Source organism: Carcharodon carcharias, chromosome 8 (genome assembly GCF_017639515.1).
Source record: "Carcharodon carcharias isolate sCarCar2 chromosome 8, sCarCar2.pri, whole genome shotgun sequence".
NCBI lineage: Eukaryota > Metazoa > Chordata > Chondrichthyes > Lamniformes > Lamnidae > Carcharodon > Carcharodon carcharias.
Window position 1 is genome coordinate 121,374,774 of NC_054474.1, and position 20,260 is coordinate 121,395,033.

Sequence of the window (20,260 nt, forward strand, 5' to 3'; positions counted from 1 at the left end):
AAAAGGAAAGTTATGCTGAACCTTTACATTCTGGTCACCGCACTTTAGGATGGATGTGAGGGTCCTTGTGAAAATGCAGAGGAGATTTTCCAGAATGGTTCCAGGGATGAGGAATTTTGCAATAAGTTTAGGTTGGAGAAGCTGGGATTGTTCTCCTTGGAGCAAAGGGATTGAGGGGAGATCTGATAGAGGCGTACAAGATTATGGCAGGTTTAGATAAGGTAGACAAATGAAAGCTGTTTGCATTGGCTGATGGTGCAGGACTGGGGGAGACAGATTCAAGATTAAAGATTAAAATTGGTCCTTAAATGGCCCTTTAATTGTTGGAGCCTACAAATAATTAAAGGCCACTTAAGGCCATTGAAAAGGGAATTGATCCCAATTTTACGTTGCCTGTGAGATTTTGCGCTCATTGCACGGGCAAAACAGGCAGGCGGGCAGCCCACTTTTAACAAAACCACATCCAAGGGCGGGATAAAAAGGGTCAGCAGCATTGCCAGTGTGAGTGGTGAGGAATTTAGGAGATAATTTGCTGCTTGCTTATTCAGGACTCATTGGTGTCTCCAAAGCCCCAGGGAATTCAGACCGTGTGGAACCTTCCAGGTATCAGACAGCCTGGTAATGGGGATTGTGGTTGCTCTGGAAGCACCTTCTCTGAGGAGGAAGAGAGGGACAGAAGGGAGAGGAGGCCAGGTGTCCCAATGCAGCTTCCAGGGGAACGACCTGTGGGAAGAGAAGCACTGACACGAGGGACGCAGGACCAGCAGGTAGTCCAAGGCGGAAGGGGCCGCAGAAGACGCCACTATCCTGCTGCCAGGGTTTACAGGCAACGAAGCAGCTACCTCAACATGTCTGAGGTACTGTGCCGAAGGAGGCCCCACCTCTCAACAGAGACCATGACCTCCATTTGCCAGATGATTGGCCCTGAGATCAGCTCCGACTGTGTGGGTGGACACCCAATGCCAGTGGCTCTGAAGGTCACAGTGACACTCAACTTCTATGCCTCTGGCTCTTTCCAGGGCTCAGTGGGGGATCTGTGTGGAATCTCCCAATCAGCTGTCCACAGTTGCGTCAAGCTGGTGACAGAAGCTCTGTTCAGGCGGGTATGGACATTTAATCATTTCTGTACAAACAAGGCCAGCCAGGCTGAGCGAGCCAGAAGCTTTGCGGCCATTGCTGGCTTCCCCCGCATCCAGGGTGCAATGGGCTGCACATATGTGGCCATCAAGCTACCAGCAGGTGAGCCCGGTGCCTTCATCAACAGGAAGGGCTTCCACTCCATGAATATCCGGATAGTGTGTGACCACAGGATGCTGATTCTACAAGTCTGTGCAAGGTACCCAGGCAGCTCCCATGACGCCTACATCCTCAGATACTCCCAGGTGCCGGGGTTCTTCAGTGCTCCTGACCAGCTGGATGGACGGCTGCTGGGTGACAAGGGCTATCCCTTGTAAATGTGGCTTATGACACCTCTCCACCATCCAAGAACAGAGGCCAAGCAGCATTATAATAAGAGTCATGCTTCCACAAGAGCAGAGATAGAGAGGACCATTGGTCTTCTGAAGATGCGCTTCTGATGCCTGGACCGTTCAGAGGGTGCACTGCAATACCCCCCAGAGTGGGTGTCACTGATAGTGGTTTGCATGCTGCATTCTCCATAATCTGGCACTGGCAAGGGGGGACCCACTGGAGGAAGAAGATCTTGACGCAGCTGCACAGGACAAACAGCATGAGTTCAGTAGTGAGTCAGAAGAGGAGCATGGTAAGGAGAACGCTGAGGGCATGGTGGCAGACATCTGTATCCTTCAGGGAGGCAGGACACTAGGAGTGCTTTGATCCAACGCTCCTTCAGCTAGGCTGCCGAAGATCTGCTTCCACCTCATCCCAGAGCTGCCACCTCCATCCCGAATGTCTGAAATGACCCTTTCCTTTTAACCCCAAGTCCACTGAGTGCCTGTGTAATAAAGTTTAGAGCCATCCATGTCCAGCATGAGATACTGGCGTGTCCAGCACCTACAAAACAAGTGAAACATGCTCAGGCCATTAAGACAAAAAAAAAATTCATATCATGTTGACACTCACAACAAATTGACTTAACAATAATTGGCATTAATGGTCACATGGGTAAACATGTTAACAAAACATGACAGAACAGAAGATCACCCTTGAACAGTCCCTCTTGTACTCATGGTGTATTAACCTTACATTTGTGAGTACTGCGTCTTGTGGTCCCCCATCGCCGCCCTGCCCCTTGCTGGCACTGTTAATGGAGCTAGCCTCCTGACTCCGGGGTCTTGTTGGCCTTGAGGACCTTGGCGGTCATCCCTGGCCAGTGGAGCATGTGCTGACCCCTCCTGGGAGGGAGCGGCCAGTTCCACAGTTGGCATCTCTCCAGTCAGTGTAACCTCATCAGATGCCACAGTCACTGCTGGAGGGGTGTAGGAGCTGCTGCCGTTATCCAAAGCACCCTGAGAGGAGCCCACAGAGATGACAGGCAGCTCATGGGCCAACATGAGGTCACTGTGGACCTCTCGGCTCGCCATTGATGGACGGGCATCTAGCTGGGTGCCTCATCCATCTCCCACACTGGCACTGACCACCTGAGATCATTCCCTGTGTGAGGGCTTGCAGGTGCGAGCACAACCCCAGGAAGCCTTGATTCTGTCCCTGGAGCTGCCTCTCCATGAGAATCACCACTCTCTCAATGGGGGAGGCATTGCGCTTGGGCATGAGGGTCAACACAGTGCTCATGCTCCGCATGGATTCCTCCACAAAGGAGACCATGACACACATACCCTCATGGATCACCGCCAGATCCTCCCGTACATGAAAGATGATGGCACTGTGGTGCTGAGCTCTGTTGTCTCACCAATGTGCCTGGCATGCACAGCAACAGTGTGATAACTTAAACTAATGACATGTTGTTCTTCTCCCCTAGAATCGCCAGCTTGTCCTCAAACACAGGACCCCAAAGGTGCTGGACATTCACCTAATGGATGACTCCAGAGGCTCATCATCTGCCTTCGATTCAGCATTGCCCTGGTCTCCAGCTGTCCTCTGGCTGCCAGCACCCTGGGCACTCTCTGCCTCTGCCTGCTCAAGTGAGTGTGAAGTGCCCTCACTGCCTTGAGTGAAATTCTAGCTGACAATCTAATGCCCACTGAGGTGCTGGTATCTGCACTGGTGCCTGGTTTAGGGAGGGGGTACGATGCAGGTGTATCTAAAGCCTTGTGGTCCTCTGGTGTCAAGGGCGGCTCTTTGGGGTCCTGTGTTCGAGGACAAGCTGGCGATTCTAGGGGAGAAGAACAACACGTCATTAGTTTAAGTTATCACACTGTTACTGTGCATGCCAGGCACATTGGTGAGACAACAGAGCTCAGCACCACAGTGCCATCGTCTTTCAATGATCAATGGGGAATCCAGATTTGAGGCTCCCATTAATGATGAGACTACGGAAGAACGTGTGCACAATCCAACACACTCACCTCTGTGCACTGCGCGCTTACCTTCGTCAGAGACCCCTGTCTCTCTCCACGACCTGCTGACCAAGGTGGGTGGCAGCTCACCAGCTCCAAGGCATCCATTTCATACCTCATCAGAATGAGGAGGTTTGGGGGGCCTCCACCTGTCTTAGTTCTTTTGTTGGTGTTATGGTTCCTCTTCACCTGAAATGACAGAGGAGCATTGATTAGTCCGCTCTCTACCTGCAGCGCCATTGCAGGCTGGCCAACCACCCCCTCTGGGACACCTCACAGGGCACATCCGAGTTGTGGCCCTCAACCTGCAAGGCCCAAGCAGCCGGGGCTCCCCCCTTGGCTTGCGCTGGCGTCAGTGACAATTGGCACTCAAATTCCAACACCCCTGAGCTCCACGGTGGGGACAGCCAGACTTGAACACTTCTCCACGTTGATCCATGCCAACTCGGTACTCACCCTTGTTGAGCGCAGAAAATCATTGAACCATTTGTGGCACTGCACCCATGTGCGCCACACAACATCGTTGCCATGACCTCGGCTGCCACCTCCTGCCACCCTTGGGTACGAGAGTGTCCTGCCTGACACCGACCTCCTCCACAAGGACTGCGAGGCAATCGTCCGAGAAAGATTGGGGGGGGAGTGCCCACCTGATCTGCCCTCCCGCCTGACATTTCCAGCCGCTGGTGAGGGCATTATTGGAATGAAATGGTTTCCTGGACAAACTCTAAACATTCTCCCCTAGCAGCCTTCATGGAGCTGCCTCTGCCGGTTTTAAACCACCCGCCGAGTCGCCATTGGACCCGGCACCTGACAGGGTCCCGCCCCCACTTACCCTTCCTGACCAGTGAGAGGACGCAGCTCATGCTGGCGGACCTTAACTGGCCACCCAGTTTGAAATCATGTTTTCAACATGGCCGCGGCCAGGAGCGGATTCCACGCCCGCTTCTGCTCCCGCCAACTGGGCATGCAGGCCAAGTGTGAAATTCAGGCTGAGCTTGAAATTCAGGCCGAGTGTGAAATTCAAGGCCATGCGTTGCTGCTTCACACTATGTTCAGTTAAAGTAGCAACTTTTTCCCTCTTGTTTACTGATTGATCAAATTAACACATAGTGTGAGTAGTGGGAATTCACACTAACACGTAAGCCAGAATTATTAGCTTGTCGGGCGGGCGCGTGCCTGATCTAAACAAACGTAAAATGATGTGTGATGATGTTGGGTAAGCGTCCCGAAGTCATCGCGCACTTGCGCTGTATTCCAGTTGGCGGGCGCATGCGGGAGTCGACAGCACACCTACCGACAGTTAAAAGGCCTATTAAGTCCTTAAAGTAATAATTGAATTAAATTTTTCGCTGTCCATCCACCCGTACAGTTGGCAAGCAGGCAAAAAGGCCAAGCGGCCTTTGGATATTTTAGGAAACCTCATCCACGAACGGGACGAGGTTTCCAACAACTTTTAAAAATTAAGTAAATATTTTAGCATTTCATTAACAACATGTCCCTGCTCATGAGGGGACACATTTTGTAATTTTTTAAAGTCCTTTATTTTTATTAGCTCTGTGCCTCAGGGAGCTTTTCCTGCACACATCCACACGCATGCACAAAGTTCCCCACTTGGCCTCCTCCCACCATCCATCCCCCATAGGCAGCCCCAAGTGCTGCAGCACAAGCTTCATACTGGGCAGGCCTCAACTGGCCGGCCAGCATAAGATCGCGGTCCGGCCCCGATCGCAGGCCGGCAGTCAGCTTCCCAACTGGTCCCGCCTGCCCCTGCCATGCCTGCCCAACAAGGGCAAAATCCTGGCCACAGTGTGAATAGGGATAATTCAGGCGAACACATAGGGCAGAATTTTCCACTCATAGGGTGGACGTCCAACCCGAATGAGCATAAAATGACGCACAATGATGTCGGACGAGTGTCCCGACATCATTGTGCATTCGTGCCATATTTCAGTCAGCAGGCATGAGCGGGAGTCGGAGCTGCACCAGCCATTAATTAAGAAACCAATCAAGGCCCTTGACAATCCAATTGTTGGTGATTTAGTGTTGCCCATGCGATTTTCCACTCATCGTGCGCGCAAAACAGGCAGGTGGGCAGCTGACGATTTGCAAAACCTCATCCACGGGCGGGATAAAAAGGGTCAGCAGCATTGCCCATGTGAGTAGTGAGGAGTTTTGGAGATAGTTTGCTGCTGGTTGCTATTGGTACTTGGCAGCATCATCTGTTCTGAGCTTCATTCTCAGCATTTCTACGTGTCATTTCAGGACTCATTGGTGTCTCCAAAGTCCCTAGAGGAGTTTGACCGTGTGGACCCTTCCAGGTATCAGACAGCCTTCTGTGACCCTGGTAATGGGGATTGTGGTCTCCGCTGGTGGCACCTCCTCTGAGGAGGAACAGAGGGACAGAAGGGAGAGGAGGCCAAGGGTGTCCTAATGTCGCTTCCAGGGGAGCGAAATGTGGGAGGAGAGGTGCAGGCACAAGGGACGCAGGGCCAGCAGGCAGTCCAAGGCTGAAGAGGCCATAGAAGACACCACTATCCTGCTGCCAGGGTTTACAGGCAGCAACGCAGCTACCTCAATATGTCTCAGATGCAGTGATGAAGGAGGGTCCGTCTCTCAAGGGAGATAGTGAACTCCATTTGTCAGATGATTTGCCCTGAGATCAGCTCCGACTGTGTAGGTGGACACCCCATGCCAATGGCTCTGAAGGTCACAGTGCTCCTCAACTTCTATGTCTCCAGCTCTTTCCAGGGCTCAGTGGGGGATCTGTGTGGAGTCTCCCAATCAGCTGTCCACAGTTGTGTCCAGGTGGTGACAGAAGCTCTATTCAGGCGGGTATTGACTTTCATTCATTTGTGTATGGACGAGGCCAGCCAGACTGAGTGAACCAGAGGCTTCACGGCGATTGCTGGCTTCCCCCATATCCAGGGTGCAACAGGCTGCGCACATGTGGCCATCATGGCACCAGCGGGTGAGCCCGATGCCTTCGTCAACAGGAAGAGCTTCCACTCCATGAACGTGCAGATAGTGTGTGTGATCACAGGATGCTGATTCTACAAGTCTGTTCAAGGTACCCTGGCAGCTCCCATGATGCTTACATCCTGAGACACTCCCAGGTGCTGAGGCTCTTCAGTGCTCCAGCCCGGTTGGATGGGCGGCTGCTGGGTGACAAGGGCTATCCCTTGTAAGGGTGGCTCATGACACCTCTTTGCCACTCAAGAACAGAGGCAGAGCAGCGTTGTAATAGGAGTTAGGCTTCCACAAGGGCGGTGGTAGAGAGGACCATAGGTCTTCTCAAGATGCTTGGAACATTCAGGAGGCACACTGCAATACCCCCCAGAGTGGGTGTCACTGATAGTGGTTGTATGCTGCACTCTCCACAATCTGGTACTGGTGAGGGGGGACCCACTGGAGGAAGAGGATGTTCACGCAGCTGCACAGGCCACAGATGATGAGTCCAGTACTGAGTCTGAAGAGGAGCACGGTGAGGAGAATGCTGAGGGCATGAGGGCAGACCTCAGGGAGGCAGGCACACCAAGGATGCCTTGATCCAATGTTGCTTCAGCTAGACTGCTGAATAAGAACTATTACCTCATGCCAGGGCTGCTGCCTCCATTGTGGATCACAGAAATGACTCTTTCCTTTTCCTCCAAGATACACTCAATGCCTGTGCAATGAAGTTGAGTACCTCCTGTGTCCAGCATTACATACTGTCCTACCCTTCACCTACAAATAAATGAAGCATATTCAGGTCAATAACACAAAAGGAAATGTAATTTAATGTTGGAACTCAGATTATTGAACAGAACAACATCTGGTATTGTTGGTTACATCATTAAAAAAAGTAAAACAAAATGGGGGAACAAAAGATCACCCGTGAACAGTCCCTCTTGTGATTAAGGTGCTTTAAACTTACATTCGTGAGTGCTATATCTAGGTGCTCCCCCCTCGTTGGCACTGGCATTGGAGACAGCCTGCTCACTCTGCTGTCCTATTGGCCTTGATGCCCTTGGTGGTTTGTCCTCTGGCTAGTGGAGCCTGTGCTGGCCCCACTGGGGAAGGAGTGGCCAGTGCCACAGCTGGCATCTCCCTAGTCAGCGTAGCCTCATCAGATGCCACAGTTGCTGGTGGAAGGGCAGAGGAGCTGCTACCATCATCCAGAACATCGTGAGAGGAGCCCACAGAGACAACAGGCAATTGTGCGCCAATGTGAGATCGCTGTGGACCTCCCTACTCACAATTGATGGACGGGCTCCTAGCTGGGATACTGGGTGACTCATCCATCTCGCACACTGGCTCTGACCAGCTGCGGTCATTGCCTGTGTGAGGGCTTGTAGGTCCGAACACATCCCCAGGAATGCCTAATTCTGTTCCTGGAGCTGCCTCTCCATGAAAGTAGCCAGTCCCTCAATGGAGGAAGCAGTGCGCTCAGCCATGAGGGTCAATACAGTGCTTACGCTCTGCACGGACACCTCCACAACAGAGACCATGGCACACATACCCTCATGGATCTCCACCAGATCCTTCTACACACCCCGCAGGACATCCAGTATCTGCCACCTAATGGATGACTCCAGAGGCCACAGTCGCTGGCGGAGGGGCGGAGGAGCTGCTGCCATCATCCAGAACACCCTGAGAGGAGCCCACAGAGACAACAAGCAGTTGTGCGCCAATGTGAGGTCACTGTGGACCTCCCTACTCACTTAGTCTTCGACTGAGCAGTGTCCTGATCCCCAGCAATCCTCCAACTGCTGGCGCCCTGGGCACTCTCTGCCTCCTCCAGCTCCTCATGCAGTGTGAAGTGCCCTCACTACTGTACACCAAGCTACTAGCCGCCAAACTAATGCCCACCGAGGTGCTGGTATCTGTGCTGGTGCCTGGTTTAGGGAGTGGGTGTGACGCAGGTGCTTCTGGAGCCTGGTGGTCCTCCAGGGTCAGAGGTAGCTCCTGGAGGTCCTGAGATTGGCTGCTTGGTGGCAGATCTAAGGGAGAAGAGGGACATGTCATCATGTCATCACACTGTCACTGTGCATACCAGGCACCCTGATGAGACCATGGAGACCTGCATTATGGTGCCATCGTCTTCCAATGATCAATGGGGAATCCAGGTTTGAGGCTCCCATCAATGATGAGACCATATAAGATTGTTTGCGACATCGGAAATTCTCACCTCAGTGCACTGCACTCTTACCTTCATCTGACACCCCAGCCTCTCTGCGGCCAGTTGATTGAGGTTCTTGGCGCCTCTCTGGCTCCAAGGCCTCCTGATCGTAACAGGTGGGGATCAGGAGGCGAGGGGTTCTCTGCCAGTCTGTGACCTCTCAATATTTTTATGGAATGCCTTGCCCTGAAAGGACAGACGAGCATTGATAAGTCCACTTTCCACCTGTAGCACCATTGCAGCCTGGCCAACCCCAGCTGAGGAAAACCTCGCAGGGTACATCCAAGTCGTGGCCCTCAAGGCACAAGGCACTCAGTATAGGCAGCCAGGGCTCAGCCCCTTGGCCAGCACCAGCATGGTTGACAGTTGGCACTCACAATCTAACACCCCTGAACACTACAGAGGACGGCCAGCCCAAAACAATGGAACACGCTGACCATGCCAACGTGGTACACATCCTCCCTGAGCGAGCACTTCCGGCACTGCACCCAGGTGTGCTGCACCATGCTGTGGCTGCTCACCTGGGCTGTCACCTCCTCCCATACTCTTTTGTTGAGGTGCAGTGATCTCCTCCTCCCATCTCTGGGGACAAGGGTGTCCCTCCTGGAAGCCACCACCATCCCCCACCCCCCAAGGAGGGCAGCATGGCACTTGTTGGAAAAACGAAGGGTTGAGTGCCCTGCTGACCTGACCTCCTGCCTGGTCTCTACATCCTCGTTTACAGCCGTGTTGCTGCAGCAACTCCAACGTGGGCAGCCTCCCTGGTGCTGCCTGCACCGTTTCTGAACTAGCCACCGGGTCATCATTGGACCCAGCGGACAACAGGCCCCCACCCCAGCAACCGACGTTCAGACTGGGCGGGTCTTAATTGACCCGTCAACGTGAAATCACGGCTGGGCCCCAATCGTGGGCAGTGGTCAGCTTCCCAACGACTCCCGCTTGCCCCACCCCCACCCAAGCCTGCCCGCTGAGGGCAAAGTTCTGCCCATAGTGTAAATAGGGTAAATCAGATTAACACATAGGATGAGCAGATGTGTCCGACGCTCACTTTGAGAGAAAACATAGTAATAAAGTGATGAGAATTGATTGCTCGTTTACAGGGAATCTTGATTATTTGAAGGAGGTTAAATGCCATTGACACAAGTATAAATAGTTTACCTCCTTCTGTTCCTTAATTAGAATAGTAATTGCTGTTGTATCTTTTGCAGTATTTTTTCAATATTTCAGGTCAAGGTAAGAACCCCTCTATATTAGCTCCTTTCACCTGTTGTCAGGCTATGAAAATGTTTCAGTTGTTTAGTGCTTGTAGTATAATGGGTTAATCGTTATGGTAATTAGTTAATGATGTATATCATGATGTTACAGTGACACCAGCAGGCATTTGCTAGAAATCCTGTAAAACAGGTGGAATCGTCTGCACTAAAAAGAGATGTGCCTACCTAGTAGCTGATCATGTGTATAATGTACATAGTGTGTATATCAAGCTGTTTGAAGTAACTCCCCTGAGTCAGGCACAGTTACTCAAGATAAGACAGACCAGGTAACCAACATGCAAAACAGTGGATGAATCTCATGTTCATTGCTTGGCCTTGAAGGCTCTTCGGCATACTGGCTGGTTGTGATTTTGCCTCTCGAATGGGTTGAGGTCTCACACTGTCTATCTGATCTGGCCATTCTTCCTTTGCAGCTTAAGGTTGAACCTTGGTATCCTGAACTAAGCTCCAAATCCCACATAAAGTCCATTACCATGACCACCGATTTTCATCCCAAGTGAGCTGTACTATTGCTAATACTGAACTCTCTAATACTTTGCACATGTGTCATTAATCAATACCATCTCTAAGACTGAACTCGCTAATAACGTGCACGTGTATCATTAATCATTACCATCACTAAGACTGAACTTGCTAATACCGTGCACATGTATCATTTACTGTATGAAGTTCTGCTCATGAATCAACCCTATCCTCAACAATTTCCACTAACTACCCAAAGCCTGGATTTCAAACTTCTTACTTTGATTTACAAATCCCTTCATGGTTAGACTCCACAACCTCCTCTAGTCTTCCGCCCCTATTTGCACCTTTGCTCCCCTAGTTTACTGTACATCTCCCCTCCCTCTTCTCCATCAGGATGAGAGAAGCCTTCATCTGCTTTGCCCCTGCACTCTAGAATTGTTTTTTAAACTCTCTGCCTTGTTACTGTTGCGAGAGTGTTGGTTACAAAACAGTACCTCTTAAAGAAGTCTTTGTATTCTTTTGCAGGTTAATGGCAAGTCTTTATTAACAAGTGGAATTATTTACACATGTACAGTAAAGGGTACAGGCTTGGAGCTATCTCCATGCTTAGGTATTTACCCATTTCTGCTCAACACCACACTGACCCCTACATCTGGGTCATGTACCTTTCTACATCACTGTGTGTGCAGTATAGTACTCAGTCTCACCTTAACCCTGCATGTGCCAGACTCTTATACTAAAGTTACAGCTCTCATCAACTTCAAAATGCTTACCCTTCTGACTATAATTTGGTCATATTCTCTAAACCTGCTCATTGGCTCAGCCCTTCATGAAGTCCGTTGCGGTTTATGGTGATGTTAAAGCTGCTAGAAATGTGCGCATTGCTGTTGATTGTTGCTGCTCAGGTGCAAACATAATCAACTTGTATAATTTTTTGAAAGCCTGACTGTTTCTGTCCCAAAGATAAATAATATTGTTCACAGTCATGTCAGGTGGCAACAATTTTTGAATGTATTGAACAAAAACGACCCTATTTGTTAGTAAAGCAATCTCTACAGCAAATCCAAAAGGATTATTGGAAAACTCTGCGATTATCATCCAGAGTCACCAATTCACATGGATCATGAGCAAGGCAGAAGGAAAAGGAAGAAATCTTGAAAGATATGAAGATTCTAATGAAAGAGCTGAATTCAGTTATTATTTCAAAATCACATGCATATCAGCCATTAGGTGCAGTTCCACTCGTGCAACAATACATCATCCTGATTGCAGGGGTGACCAGGATCGGGGACGTGCTGGGTGGCGGAGGACTGGGCTGGATGCTCCCGCAGGAGTTGGCGCGTCGCGCGTCTGTGAGTGTCCAGGTCGCAGCCGATGCCATCCAAGACCTGAGAACGGTCGTGCTCGGACCCGATGTTATTTTGGGTCTTGAGGTGGCCCAGGTGTGCGGTGGTCTTCCTGCTGAACGTTCCCCTGTTCGGATAGAATTCCATATTGGCCCCAAGCCCCGAACCCTCCCTCGGGTGCTGGTGCCCCGCAATATGAGCTGCCTTGGGGACATGCCCTCCGTGCCATTTGGCACGGCACGGAGGAGCTTTTTGTACGGACTGCTGCTGCACACCTTCCATTTTCTCGCCCTTGTCCTCCGCCCGGACACGCCCTGGCGTGCCTTGCCGGCGGCGGAGGCCCCCGATGGGACGCTCTCTATGGAGGTGTCCTCCCCCTTTCTATCGGGGACCTGGGTTGGAGGGTGTTGCATGCAGCAGTCCCCTATAATCGTAGGATGCATATGTTCACGGACTCTCAGGACACGTGCCCTTTTTGCGGTCTTGTGGAGTCCGTGGACCATGCTTATATAGGGTGTGGTAGGCTGCACTCCCTTTTTAGTTATTTGAAAAACCTGTTATTAATGTTTTGTTTGCACTTCAGCCCCACGCTCTTGATCTATGGACACCCGGTGCAGAAGGGGGTCGGGAAGGAGGAGGAACCTGCTCCTGGGCCTGGCCAAGTTGGCTATTAACAGGTCCAGGCAGCAGGCGATCGGCGGGGGAGTCCCGCCCGATTGTTTGTCCCTCTTCTGCGGCTACGTTCACTGCCAGATGTCCCTGGAGAGGGAGCACGCGGTGTCTGCCAGCGCACTCGAGGCCTTCCATGCTCGGTGGGCACCGCGGAGACTGGGGTGCTTTATCGACTCCTTTAATCACATTTTAATTTAAAGTTTGTAAGTTTCCTTTAAACTTTGTTCTTGGTTTTACAGCTGACCTGAATTAGGGGCTGTGCCTGATTTATCCCAATTTTGTTGATTTGGTTTTCAGTTAAAAGATTATAAGAGTTATAAATAGGGTACAGCTGGGGCACCAGGCGTGTAAGAGGAGAGCTATAAAACTGAGCAAAGTCAACAAACTTGTTTTGGTAAAGAAAAGATCTGCATCTTGGTTTTGACTTCACCAATGGGCTTTTTTTAATTTTATTTGTTCATGGGATGTGGGCATCACTGGCTATCTCTAATTTCCCTTGAGAAGATGGTGGTGAGATGTCGTCTTGAACTGCTGCAGTCCCTGTGTTGTAGGTACACCCACATTGTTTTTAGGGAAGGAGTTCCAGGATTTTGACCCAGTGACAGTGATGGAATATTTCCAAGTCAGGATGGTGAGATACTTGGAGGGGAATTTCCAGGTGGTGGTGTTCCCAAGTGTCTGCTGCCCTTGCCTTTCTAGATGGTAGCGGCCTTGAGTTTGGAAGGTGCTGTCTAAGGAAACTTGGTGAGTTTGTGCAGTGCATCTCACAGATGGTACAAACTGCTGCCGCTGTGTGTTGGTGGTGGGGTGAGTGAGCAATTGTGGAAGTGGTGCCAATTAAGCAGGCTGCTTTGCCCTGGATGGTGTCAAGTTTCTTGAGTGTTGTTGGAGCTGCACTCATCCAGGCAAGTGGAGAGTATTCCATCACACTTCTGTCATCTACCTTTGTAGATGGTGGACAAGTCTTGGGGAGTAAGGAGGTGAGCTACTTGCTGCAGGATTCCCAGCCTCTGACCTGCTCTTGTAGCCACAGTATTTATATGGCTAGTCCAGTTCAGTTTCTGGTCAATGGTAACCCCCCGGATGTTGATTGTGGGGGATTCAGTGATGGCAATACCATTGAATGTCAAGGGATGATGCTTAGATTCTCTTGTTGGAGATGGTCATTGCCCCGCACTTGTGTGACGTGAATGTTACTTGCCACTTGTCAGCCTAATCCTGGATATCGTCCAGGTCTTGCTGCATTTGGACATGGACTGCTTCAGTATCTGAGGAGTCGCCAATGGTGCTAAACATTATGCGATCATCAGCGAACATTCCCACTTCTGGTGGGAATATGATGGATGGAAGGTCATTGATGAAGCAGCTGAAGATGGTTGGGCCGAGGACACTACCCTGAGGAACTCCTGCAGTGATTTCCTGGAACTGGGGTGACTGACTTCCAACAACCACAGCCATCTTTCTTTGTGTTAGGTATGACTCCAACCAGCAGAGAGTTTATCCCCCTGATTCCAATTGACTCCAATGTTTCTGGGGCTCCTCACACTCAGTCAAATGTGGCCTTGATGTCAAGAGCAGTCACTTGCACACCTCTGGAGTTTGGCTCTTTTGTCCATGTTTGAACCAAGGCTGTAATGAGGTCAGGAGCTGAGTGACCCTGGCGGAACCCAAACTGAATATCAGTGAGCAGGTTATTGCTAAGCAAGTGCCGCTTGATGACCCCTTCCATCACATTACTGTTGATAGAGAGTAGACTGATGGGGTGGTAATTGGTCAGGTTGGACTTGTCCTAAATTTTTATGTACAGAACATTGGCAATTTTCCACACTCTGGGTAGATGGCAGTGATGTAGCTGTTCTGGAACAGATTGGCTGGGAGGTGGCAAGTTCTGGAGCTCAAGTCTTCAGTACAATTGTCAGGCCCATATTTTGATGTCACGTGGAGTGAATCAAATTGGCTGTAGACTGCCATCTGTGATGCTGGGGACCTCTGGAAGAGACTGAGATGGATCATCCACTCAGCACTTCTGGCTGAAGATTGTTGCAAATGCTTCAGCCGTATCTTTTGCACTGATGTGCTGGGCTCCCCCATCATTGAGGATGGGGATATTTATGGAGACTACTCCTCCAGTGAATTGTTCCATTGCCCACAACCATTCATGACTGAATGTGGTAGGACTGCAGAGTTGGGATCTGATCCATTGGTTGTGGAATCACTTAGCCCTGTCTATTACTTACTGCTTGTGCTGTTTGGCATGCAAGTAGTCCTGTGTTGTAGCTTCATCAGGTTGACACTTCATTCTTAGCTATGCCTGGTGCTGCTCCTGTGTTGCCTCCTGTATTCTTCATTGTACCAGGGTTGATCCCCTGAATTCATTGTAATGGTAGAGTGGGGGATATGCCAGGCAATGAGGTTACAGATTTTTGTTGATAACAACTCTGCTGCTGCCGATGGCCCACCTCATGGATGGCCAATCTTGAGTTACTATACCTGTTCAAAATCTATCCCATCGGTAGTGCCACACAACATGAAGGAGGATATCCTCCTCAATGTGAAGGTGGAACTCTGTCTCCACAGTGACTGTGTGGTGGTCACTCCTACCGATACTGTCATGGACAGATACATCTGCGACAGGCAGGTTGGTTGGTGAGGATGAGGTCAAATATGTTTTTCCCTCTCGTTGGTTCCCTCACCACCAGCCACAGACTCAGTCTAGCAGCTATGTCCTTTAGGACTCAGCCAGCTGGTCTGTAGTGATGCTACCAAGCCACTCTTGGCATTGGACATTGAAGTCCCCAATCCAGGGTACATTCTGCACCCTTGCTACCCTCGGTACTTCCACAAAGTAGTGTTGAGCATGGAGGAGCACTGATTCTGAGGGTAGTACATAGTCATCAGCAGGAGGTTTCTTTGCCCATGTTTGACCTGATGCCATGAGACTTCATGGGGTCCAGAGTTGATGTTGAGGACTCCCAGAGCAACTCCCCCTTGACTGTATGCCACTGGAACAGGGCATATCCAGGGATGGTGATGGTGGTGTCTCGGACATTTTCTGTAAGATGTGATTCCATGAGGATGACTATGTCAGGCTGTTGGTTGACAATTCTGAAAGACAGCTCTCCCAATTTTGGCATGTTAGTAAGGAGGACTTTGGAGGGTCAACAGGGCTGAGTTGGCTGTTGTCATTTCCAGTGCCTACATCTATGCCAGTTTCATTCATTTTAGACTTTGTTGCCATTTGATACAACTGAGTGGCTTGCTGGGCCATTTCAGAGGGCATTTTTTAAGAGTTTGTCACATTTCAGAATTCCTAAAGGGAATTAGTGAACTAGATGGGTTTTTACAACAATCAATTCATGGTCACTTTTAGACTTTTAATCCCAATTTTTTATTGAATTCAAATTCCACCACCTGCCATGGTGGGATTCAAACCCAGGCCTACCCAGAGCATCACTCTGGGTCTCTAGCCCAGTGAAAATGCCACTATGCTACCACTTCCCACTTGGATTGTATTAACAACTTGTACTTATGTGGCTTCTCATGTCAGTGCTGAAAGAGGTCTTGGGTGTGTCAGCCTATTTTGAGATCAACCAGCCTGACTGAAGGGCTGAGCACCATGACATGGGACCCCTTAATCTCCAGCCCACTACCTAAAGTGTTAAGGTTCAGGATTAATTCGCTTCAGTCCTTAAACATGCCTTTCTCCTAGTGAAAACAAATGGTGCTAAGAAATCGTAACACATCAACGGATTATGTCCTTGAAATGAAAACCATCCCGTTGTTCTTATATCAAATCCTACATGTTCCTATATAAAAATATTAACAGAGTAAAGCATGGACAATCCTTTCTGATAAATTTGAATACACCATGCATCAAGATAATATAATAGAAATGTTTTTTGTTCATTGTATTACATGCATTTTGACACGTTCCTGTGTTGCACTCTGCTAGGAATACCCATACACCTTAATCTTCATGGACAAATAGCCAATTATATCTTCCTGGAATATCATGGGGTTAACTTAAATGAATGTTCCCAATAATTTACGTGTTTCTCCAGCTACTAGTACTAAAGATCTGATTTAGGATTTATCCATAATTGAGGCAATAGCAGAAAGGTTAGTCTTGTCTAACCCAGACTGCCATGATGTAGAGACTGGAATGGGTTTGTGGGTCATTGATTGGACATCCCTGCACTATGATGTATTGCAAACATTAGAAAAATGCCAAGGGTGAGAAAAGATTATTTGACCCAGTAACCTCATCCCTCCAGTATTCCAACCAGCCCAACATCCAACCACATCCTGAATTACCCTAAGATCTTCGAACTCACTACCAAACATTTCTTACTTTTTGAGCAATTTTATTTTTAATTTTATTCTTTATTCCCTGGGTCTACTGATCTTCTGGATTCCTCTTATTTAGTACATTGTACCTCCATGAGACTTGGCCTCAGCTGACTTCTCTCTAAACTGCAGAACTTAAAGATGTAGTCCTCATAACTCATTCCTCTTACACTTGGGGTCATGCTCAATGGTCATTTTTGCGCTCTCCCCAATACATTAATGCCCCTTTGAAGTGTGGCAGCTTGAGATTTATTCCAAGTGAGGCCTGACCAATATATTGTAAGCCTTCAACATAACCTCTACAGACTTACACTTGATTGGTCTTATCCCAATCGAAATGATTCTCCCCAGTATTATGAAACTGACAGTGAGAGTCAAGTGTGACTTGCAGGTCCTCTGCTAAGAAAATGTGACCAAACTTCATTCCCACGCTTGTGTCTACAGATATACATCACTCATTCTTCTATTTATACACTGCTTTTGTCAGTATTTACGCCTAAGTCACCATCCATCTGCCCAATTGCAAAACAGATTCATTCTGCAAAACACTAACTGCATCATTCATGCCTCAAGCACTCCCTATTTTAATGCTGTCAGAAAATGTTAAAAGATTGCAATTAATTCTACATCTAGGTTTCATGTAACTCCTGAATAACAATGGCCCAGGCATTGACCCCAATACTTCCCCATTTAGCCCTCCCCCCCCCACCCCCCATATCAAATGGAAGAAGTTGAAGGTGTAAATTGAGAACTCCTTACATACTAATTCCTCAGTATTCATTATTCTCTTTGTGACAGAGATCAGTCATAGAAAGAAATGATATATTATGTTTCTGCAAACTCCTCCAGCTTCATCACAAGACACATTAATGACCGTTATGGTCCTCTCAACTTCAGCCAACACAAGAAAAATAAGAACGTCTGAATCAGGAGCAGGAGTAGGCCATACGGCCCCTCGAGCCTGCTCCATCATTCCATAAGATCATTGCTGCTTGTGGCCTTAACTCCACTTTCCTGCCTGTTCACTATAAACCTGGTAGATCAAAAATTTGCCTAATTCAGCCTTGAATATCACTGACCCAGCCTCCACTGCTGTCTAGGGAAGAGAATTCCAAAGATTCACAAGCGTCTGCGAGAAAAAATTTCTCCTCATCTCCATATTAAATAGGAGACCCCCTTATTTTGAAACTGTGCCCCCTAGTTCTCGATTTCCACATGAGGGGAAACATCTTCGCATCATCTACCCTGTTAAACCCCTTCAGAATCTCATATGCTTCAGTAAGATCACCTCTCATTCTTCTAAACTCCAGCGAGTACAGGCCCACCTTGCTCAACCTTTTCTCATGAGACAACCCCTTCATCCCAGGAATCAGCCTAGTGAACCTTCTCTGAACTTCTTCCAATACAAGTAAACCCCTTTTTAAGTAAGGAGACCAAAACTGGATGCACTCAATATGTAGTCTCACCAATGCCCTGTACAGCTGTAGAACAACTTCCCTACTTTTATATTCCATCAGAGTTGATCATCAATTGAATGCTGGCATAACTTCTGATAATCTGATAGCTATCATTGTGGGTTAATGCATGATCAATATGGGCTAGCAGAAGGCTATTAGTGGGTAACAATGGTCTAATGATGGGCTAGAGAGACACCAGGAATCAGAAAGTCTAAACATTCCACGTCAAACATGCACAATAACAGCATTAGTCCTGGTGTATATGATACAAAATAATTGAAATGGAAACGTTTGAAAATTGAAATCTGTTTTTTTTACTGATGGTTTGTGGGAGCCACTGGCAAGGCAAGCATTTGTTGCCCATCCCTAATTGCATTGGAAGTGAAAGGTGAGAATAACCTAGAGCAAACTCTTCGTAGTTCTGATTTGGCAAAGAATATTCACTTGGTACCTAAATTTAGTGGGGAAGAAGTAGAAATGCATTTTGTGTCATTTGAGAAAATTGTCATGAATCTGAATTGGCCTAAATAATCTTGGATTATGCTCCTACAGAGTGCTTTCCTGGAGAAAGCTTTGGAGCTGTACTCATCTCTTTCGGGAGAGCACTCAGGTGACTATAGCATCCTCACCAACCTGCCTGCCGCAGATGCATCTGTCCATGACAGTATCGGTAAGAGTGACCACCACACAGTCGTTGTGAAGATGAAGTTCTGCCTTCGTACTGAGGATACTCTCCATTGTGTTATGTAGCACCACCACCATGCTAAATGGGATAGATTTCAAACAGATCTACCAACTCAAGAATGGGCAGCCATGAGCCACTGTGGGCCATCAGCACCAGCAGAATTGTACTCGAAAACAGTCTGTAACCTCATGGCCTGGATTATCCCCCACTCTACCATTACCATCAAGTCAGGGGATCAGCCCTGGTTCAATGAAGAGTGCAGGAGGGCATGCCAGGAACAGTACCAGACATACCTAAAAATGAGGTGTCGAACTGGTAAAGCTACAACACAGAACTACTTGCGTGCCAAACAGCATAAGCAGCAAGTGATAGACGGAGCTAAGCGATTCCACAACCAGCAGATCAGATCTAAGCTCTGCAGTCCTGCCGCATCCAGTTGTGATTGGTGGTGAACAATGAAACAACTCACTAGAGGAGGAGGTTACACAAATATCCCCATCCTCAATGATGGGGAAGCTCAGCGCATCAGTGCAAAAGGTAAGGCTGAAGCATTTGCAACAATCTTTGGCCAGAAATGCCGAGTGTAGAGAGCCGGGGTTATGGACAGGTACTCTAAATAGCAGGATGTGACTACTGGTGCCCCATAGGCATCGATGTTGGGGTCTCAACTATTCACTATATCTGTTAACAACTTAGATGTTCAGGTTGAAAGCTACATATTTTGTCAGAGACACAAAGATATGCAGCATTGTAGATGAAAGCATAACATTATAAAGAAATATTGATAGACTAAGTGAACGGGCAAAACTGTGGTAATGGATTTCAATATAGGCAAATGTCAGGTCATCAACTTTTGGACCTAAAAAGTATAGAATACAGACTTTCTCAATGGTGAAAAGAAACAGCAGAGGTCCAAAGAGAGAGGTCATTAAAATGTCCTGAACAGGTACAGAAAATAATCAAAAAGGCTAATGGAATGCTGGCCTTTATCAAAGGGTAGAAGTCCTGCTTTAGCTATAGAAAGGCCTGGTTAGACCAACCTGGAGTTACTGCGAGCAGTTTTGGGCTCCATACCTTAGGAAGCATATGTTGGAGGAAGTGTTGTATTGATTTACCCGAATGATACCTGGATTCCAAATAGTAAATAATGAGGAGAGCTTACAGAAACTTGGGCTGTGTTCCCTGGAATTTAAAGGTTAAGGAGTGATTTGATCAAAGTTTTCAAGACAATAATGGGAACAGATAGAGAGAGAGAGAAACTAGTTGTACTGGTTGGGGTGTCTAAGACCAGGAGACATAGGCCCAGATTCACGCTTCTGGGTTGGATACACAGAGATGGGAGAATTCCCAGCATCAGAGAGTGCTATACTCACACAGGTC